This window comes from Rattus rattus, chromosome 1, assembly GCF_011064425.1.
Source record: "Rattus rattus isolate New Zealand chromosome 1, Rrattus_CSIRO_v1, whole genome shotgun sequence".
Taxonomy (NCBI): domain Eukaryota; kingdom Metazoa; phylum Chordata; class Mammalia; order Rodentia; family Muridae; genus Rattus; species Rattus rattus.
The window spans coordinates 188,477,162-188,483,193 of record NC_046154.1 but is presented as its reverse complement, the minus strand read 5'-3'; positions in this window follow the sequence as shown (position 1 = coordinate 188,483,193).

Genomic DNA, 6,032 nt, shown 5'->3' with positions numbered 1-6,032 from the left:
TTGAGCAGTATTTGAATCTATCAATTCCTTCATGACCTTTTCTTAAGTATTCTTACATTTTTACTATATAAAATTAGTAATTGCAACCTCATTAGTCGAACATAAATGAGGTAGGTATGTTATAGACAGAATGCTGTATTCGTTTTATTTAGGAAAAAAATCATTTTGGTGGTTATTTTTGTTTTTCTGTGAAAAAGCTCATTATGGGGCTGGGGATCGGCCCAATGATTAAAGAGCAAGTGGCAAGTCTGAGTTGCAGAGACCTGATTTACATGTGTTCTCTATGTAAAAGGTGTGGCAGCTTGCTTGTCGTCTGAGTGCCAGGTGGACAGAAGTGGATCCTTGCAGCAAGCTGGCTAGCCAGATTAGCCATATTGGTGCTCTCTGGGTGCAGCTGAGAGAGAACTGTGCCTCAGCACTGAATGTGGAAAGTGACCAAGGAATACTCTCTATGTCAGCTTCGGTGCATTCACAAATGTGTGTACGTGTACCCACCCAAGTGCAAATGGGAATATTTATACATATGCATAGCACACGCGTATTCATACAAGAGAGTCAGTATAACACAATGATTTTTAAAGATGAAGTTATCTTCAGGTGTAAAAGTAAATTTCCTGGGCTGTGTGTAAAGAACACGGTGATACCTGAATAGAAGCATGTTCTGTCATTCAGAGGCAGAAAGGATGTCTGTACTCCATTACTGTCCCTCCATTTGGATACAATTCATTTCGATTGAAAATTTATTTCAAAGATACATTCAATTATTTAGATTTCAATACAATTTAATAAGAGTTCCGATTAAAGTTCTCTGTGGTGGAGCCTTCTGCTTTACTTCTGATGCTGAACCGGTCTTGTTGGGGATGATTGCATTAATAATACATCGCTAACCAAAATTAAAGTGTGCAGTAGAGAACATGCTAATGGCTTTCATTGATTTCAACTTGGAAATGGGTGCAGGCAATCAGAAAGCAGGTGCAACCTGACTAGCAATGATCTACTGTGAGAATATTGACCCAGACAAGTGGTAAGATTTATGGCTGTGATCTGAGTTGGAAAAAAATGTTAACCAGGATGAAGTTGGGGCAATTAAAGCCTTTTGGGAGCCCTCCGAATGCTTAGTTATGCTTTTCAGATGGCGGTTTTATGTGGAAAGAGTTATAAATTCTGTCTTAGGAGGGGTGCGATACAGATATTCCATTTACAGATAAAGTTTTTATAGTAAGGGTCATATCAACACTTTTCATGAATGACCAAGCAATAAAGAAGAGAGTTATATATACTTTATTAAAATAAATAGTAAAAGTCTATTCTTTTTATTATGTTCAATATAATCTAAAAAAGAGAATTATCTGTATCTCCTTGTCTAAGTGAAGAGAAATGTACTAATTTAATAATGGTTTTTAATAAACACTTTTTGAAGAAAAATTTAGGACTATACATTTGGATACATAGTTAACATTTACTTATTCTTAAGCAAGCTACTTACTACTTACATATTCAGGCATCACATAAGTAAAATTATATCTATGGAGAATGGGTGCCAAACAGCTTAGTTAGAAGTCATTTGAGGGACCTGACTCACAGGGTAAAGGTTTTCCCTGTGCCTGATGAATTGAGATCAATCCCTGAGATCACATGATGGAAGGAGAATGAATGTCTTAAAAAACAAAACCTATTAAAGTTCAATTTGTACAAATGGGCATGCTCTCTCTCAAACACAGCATGAATCAAAAGGGAATCATTGTGGTATTACTATTCTAGACTTAATTTGCATATAGTATACTGAGTGTCTTATGTATATTTTTACAAATAAAAAACAGGAAGAGAGAATCTGAATGTTTGCATACAGGACATGTGATACAGTGCTATGAAGAGTTTTTGTTGAAAAGCTTCCTATCATGTATAGATAAGAAATTGACATGAATGATACAAAGTTCACTTATTCATTGATTTTGTAAACTGTAAATAGTTAATCCTGTATTTCAATTTTCCCATCATGTCAATGCCATGAAGTTTTGGTGGCTTTTTTAGAATGAACTTTTGCCTGTAGGCAAACCCTGAGTTCATGCACAAGAGTCTTGGAAACAGACACTTCCTCAAGAAAGAAGAAATAAAGATAATGTGAAACATTGTAGCTGTATTGAAACACTGTAGCTGTATTGAAACACTGTACCTGTATTGAAACACTGTAGCTGCATTGAAACCATGTAGCTGTATTGACAGCCTTGCCACACAGTAAGAAACAAAACCAATTACTGTTGTTATCTAAGTCTTTTCATAATACCAAACAAAGGCAAGGTTACTATAGAGGGTGAATTGCATTTAGAGTATTACATGCTCTCAAAATTTCTAGGATGTCAATTTAGGTCTTGAGGAGATGATGAACTTTTCCTTTGTTATGTGGCACTCATTCCTTACCAGTAGTTTTCAACTTTTTTAAGGCTGTGATTCTTTTTTTCCTAGTAGACTTTTTTTCATTTTTAATGGATATTTTCTTTATTTACATTTTAAATGTTATCCCCCTTAAACCTCCTATGCCATACCCTGACCTCCTGCCTCCCCAACCCACCCACTCCCTCCTGCCTCCACACCCTGGCATTCCCCTACACTGGGGCATGGAGATTTCACAGGATCAAGGGCCTCTCCTCCCATTGATGCCCTACAAGGTCATCCTCTGCTACATATGCAGCTGGAGCCATGAGTCGCTCCATGTGTACTCTTTAGTTGGTGGTTTAGTTCCTGGGAGCTCTGGGGGGTCTGGCTGGTGGATATTTTTGTTCTTCTTATGGGGATGCAAACCCCTTCAGCTCCTTCAGTCATTTCTCTTAATTCCTTCATTGGGGACCTTGTGCTCAGTTCAATGGTTGGCTGCAAGCATCCTCATCTGTATCAGAAAGGGTATGGCAGAGTCTCTCAGGAGACATCCATATCAGTCTCCTGTCGGCCTGCATCTCTTGGCATCCCCAATAGTGACTGGGTTTGGTGATTTCATGTGGGATGGATCCCCATGTGTGGCAGTCTCTGGATGTCCTTTCTTTCTGTTTTTGCTCTACACTGTCTCTGTATTTCTTCCTAAAAGTAATTTGTTACCCCTTCTAAGAAGTACTGAAGCATCCACACTTTGGTCTTTCTTCTTGAGCTTCTTGAGTCTGTAAATTTTATCTTGGGTATTTCTAGCTTTTGGGTTAATATACACTTATCAATGAGTGCATATCATGTGTGTTCTTTTGTGACTGGGTTACCTCACTCAGGATGATATTTTCTAGTTCCATCCATTTGCCTATGAATTTCATGAAATTGTTGTTTTTAATAGCTGAGTAGTACTCCATTGTGTAAGTGTACCACATTTTCTGTATCCATTCCTCTGGTTTCTTTCTAGCTTCTGGTTATTATAAATAAGGCTGCTATGAACATAGTGGAGCATGTGTCCTTGTTATATGTTGAAGCATCTTTTGGGTATATGCCCAGGAGTGGTATAGCTGGGTCCTCAGGTAGAACTATATCCAATTTTCTGAGGAACCACTAGACAGATTTCCAGAGTGGTTGTACCAGCTTAAAATCCCACAACAATGGAGTAGTGTTTCTCTTTCTCCACATCCATGCCAGCATCTATTGTCACCTGGGTTTGATCTTAGCCATTCTCAGTGGTGTGAGTTGGGATCTCAGGGTTGTTTTGATTTGCATTTCTCTGATCACTAAGGATTTTGAACATTTCTTTAGGTGCTTCAGGGCCATTCGGTATTCCTCAGTTCAGCATTCTTTGTTTAGCTCTGTACTCCATTTTTAAACAGGGTTATTTGATTCTCTGGAGTCTAACTTCCTGAGTTCTTTGTATATATTGGATATTAGTCCTCTATTAGATATAGGATTGGTAGTTTTGTCCTATTGATAATGACCTTTGACTTACAGAAGTTTTGCAATTTTATGCGGTTCCATTTGTCTATTTTTTTTTATTAACTTGAATATTTCTTATATACATTTGAGTGTTATTCCTTTCCCGGTTTCCGGCAAACATCCCTCCCCCTCCCCTTCCTTATGGGTGTTCCTCCCCACCCTCCCCATTGCCGCCCTCCCCCCAACAGTCTAGTTCACTGGGGTTCAGTCTTAGCAGGACCCAGGGCTTCCCCCTTCCACTGGTGCTCTTACTAGGATATTCATTGCTACCTATGAGGTCAGAGTCCAGGGTCAGTCCATGTATAGTCTTTAGGTAGTGGCTTAGTCCCTGGAAGCTCTGGTTGCTTGGCATTGTTGTACATATGGGGTCTGAGCCCCTTCAAGCTCTTCCAGTTCTTTTCTCTGATTCCTTCAACGGGGGTCCTATTCTCAGTTCAGTGGTTTGCTGCTGACATTCGCCTCTGTATTTGCTGTATTCTGGCTGTGTCTCTCAGGAGCGATCTATTTTGATCTTAGAGCATAACCCATTGGTGTTCTCTTCAGTAAAATTTCCCCTGTGCCCATGTGTTTGAGGCTCTTCCCCACTTTCTCTTATATTAATATCAGTGTATTTGGTTTTATGTGGAGGTCCTTGATCTACTTGGACTTAAGTTTTGTACAAGGAGACAAGAATGGATGGATTTACATTGTTCTACATGCTGACCACCAGTTGAACCAGCACCATCTGTTGAAAATGCTACCTTTTTTCCATTGGATGGTTTTAGCTCCTTTGTCAAAGATCAATTGACCATAGGTGTGTGGTTCATTTCTAGGTCTTCAGTTCTATTCCGTTGATCCACCTGCCTGTTAATACAATATAGTTTTTATTACTATAGCTTGAGACTAAGGATGGTGATTCCCCTAGAAGTTCTTTTATAGTTGAAAACAGTTATCACTGTCCAGGATTTTGTTATTCCAAGTGAATTTGCAAATTGCTCTTTTAACTCTATGAAGAATTGAGTTGGAATTTTGATGGGGAATTGCATTGACTCTGTAGATTGCTTTGATATAGATGTGGAGACCCCCAACCATAACATTATTTCTTCGCTACTTCACAACTGTAATTTTGCTACTTTTTGAATCATTATGTAGATATATTCAGAATATCTGACATATGAATCCCAAGGGGGTCACAACCTCAGTTTTAGAACCACTGCCTTAAATCATGGTGAGAAAACTAGCAAACAGATAATAATATAATAGTCTTTGTGTTATTATATTATGTTTTTAAATTCCCCAAGGTAATAGAGACATCATTTTGGAAAAAATACACTTCATCACTGATACAAATTATTCATCTATTTTACAAATATACAAATTATTATACAAATTATTTATCTATTCATAAATAGATGTTTAATGACCCAAATAAAATACTGGAAAAATATTTTTGTCTACTTGTATAAATAACAATTGCTGCCCTGTTTTATGTGATTCTGATTTTAGATAATTTTTTAAAAGTTTCCTGCTTTGATATTTCCTCAGAATTATTTTCTTCTGAGTCTCAAGGAAGAGATTTTTAAAAATTTATTAATCATTTTATTTGTTTATATTTCAAATATTATCCCCCTTCCCAGTCTCACCTCCATGAACTCTTCACCCTATTCCACTCCCATTGTGATTGTTTATTATGTATAAACTTTATCTTTTGCTCAAAGGAGTTTTAAAGCTCATTTACCTTGTGCCTGAATATCTGAATATCACAGCCATTGCTTATAGTCATCGAACATGTTGAACAAAGAGTTGTCTTCTGTTTGTCTGTTTTCTTAGGACATTATCTCAAATTTTCACACTTCAGTTCCATTACATAGTGCTCTGGAAACACGTAGACAAGATCTTGTCTCTGTGTCCTTTGGCTGGTGATGTTTGAGGTATCATTTTGTCTAAAGTTTTTTCAGACATGTTTGTAAGCCCCATTCTTAAATTAATTGATTAATTAATTTCTTAATTCAATGCTTGGCCACATTTATCCTTTTACTCCTGTCTTATGTGTGAGCATTTTGTGTAAGGACATGCTGTGGCCTTCTTCAGGGAAAGATGGTGTAGGAAGTTCCCAGGATTCCCACCTTTACTGAGGCCAGTGTGCAATAACACAAATA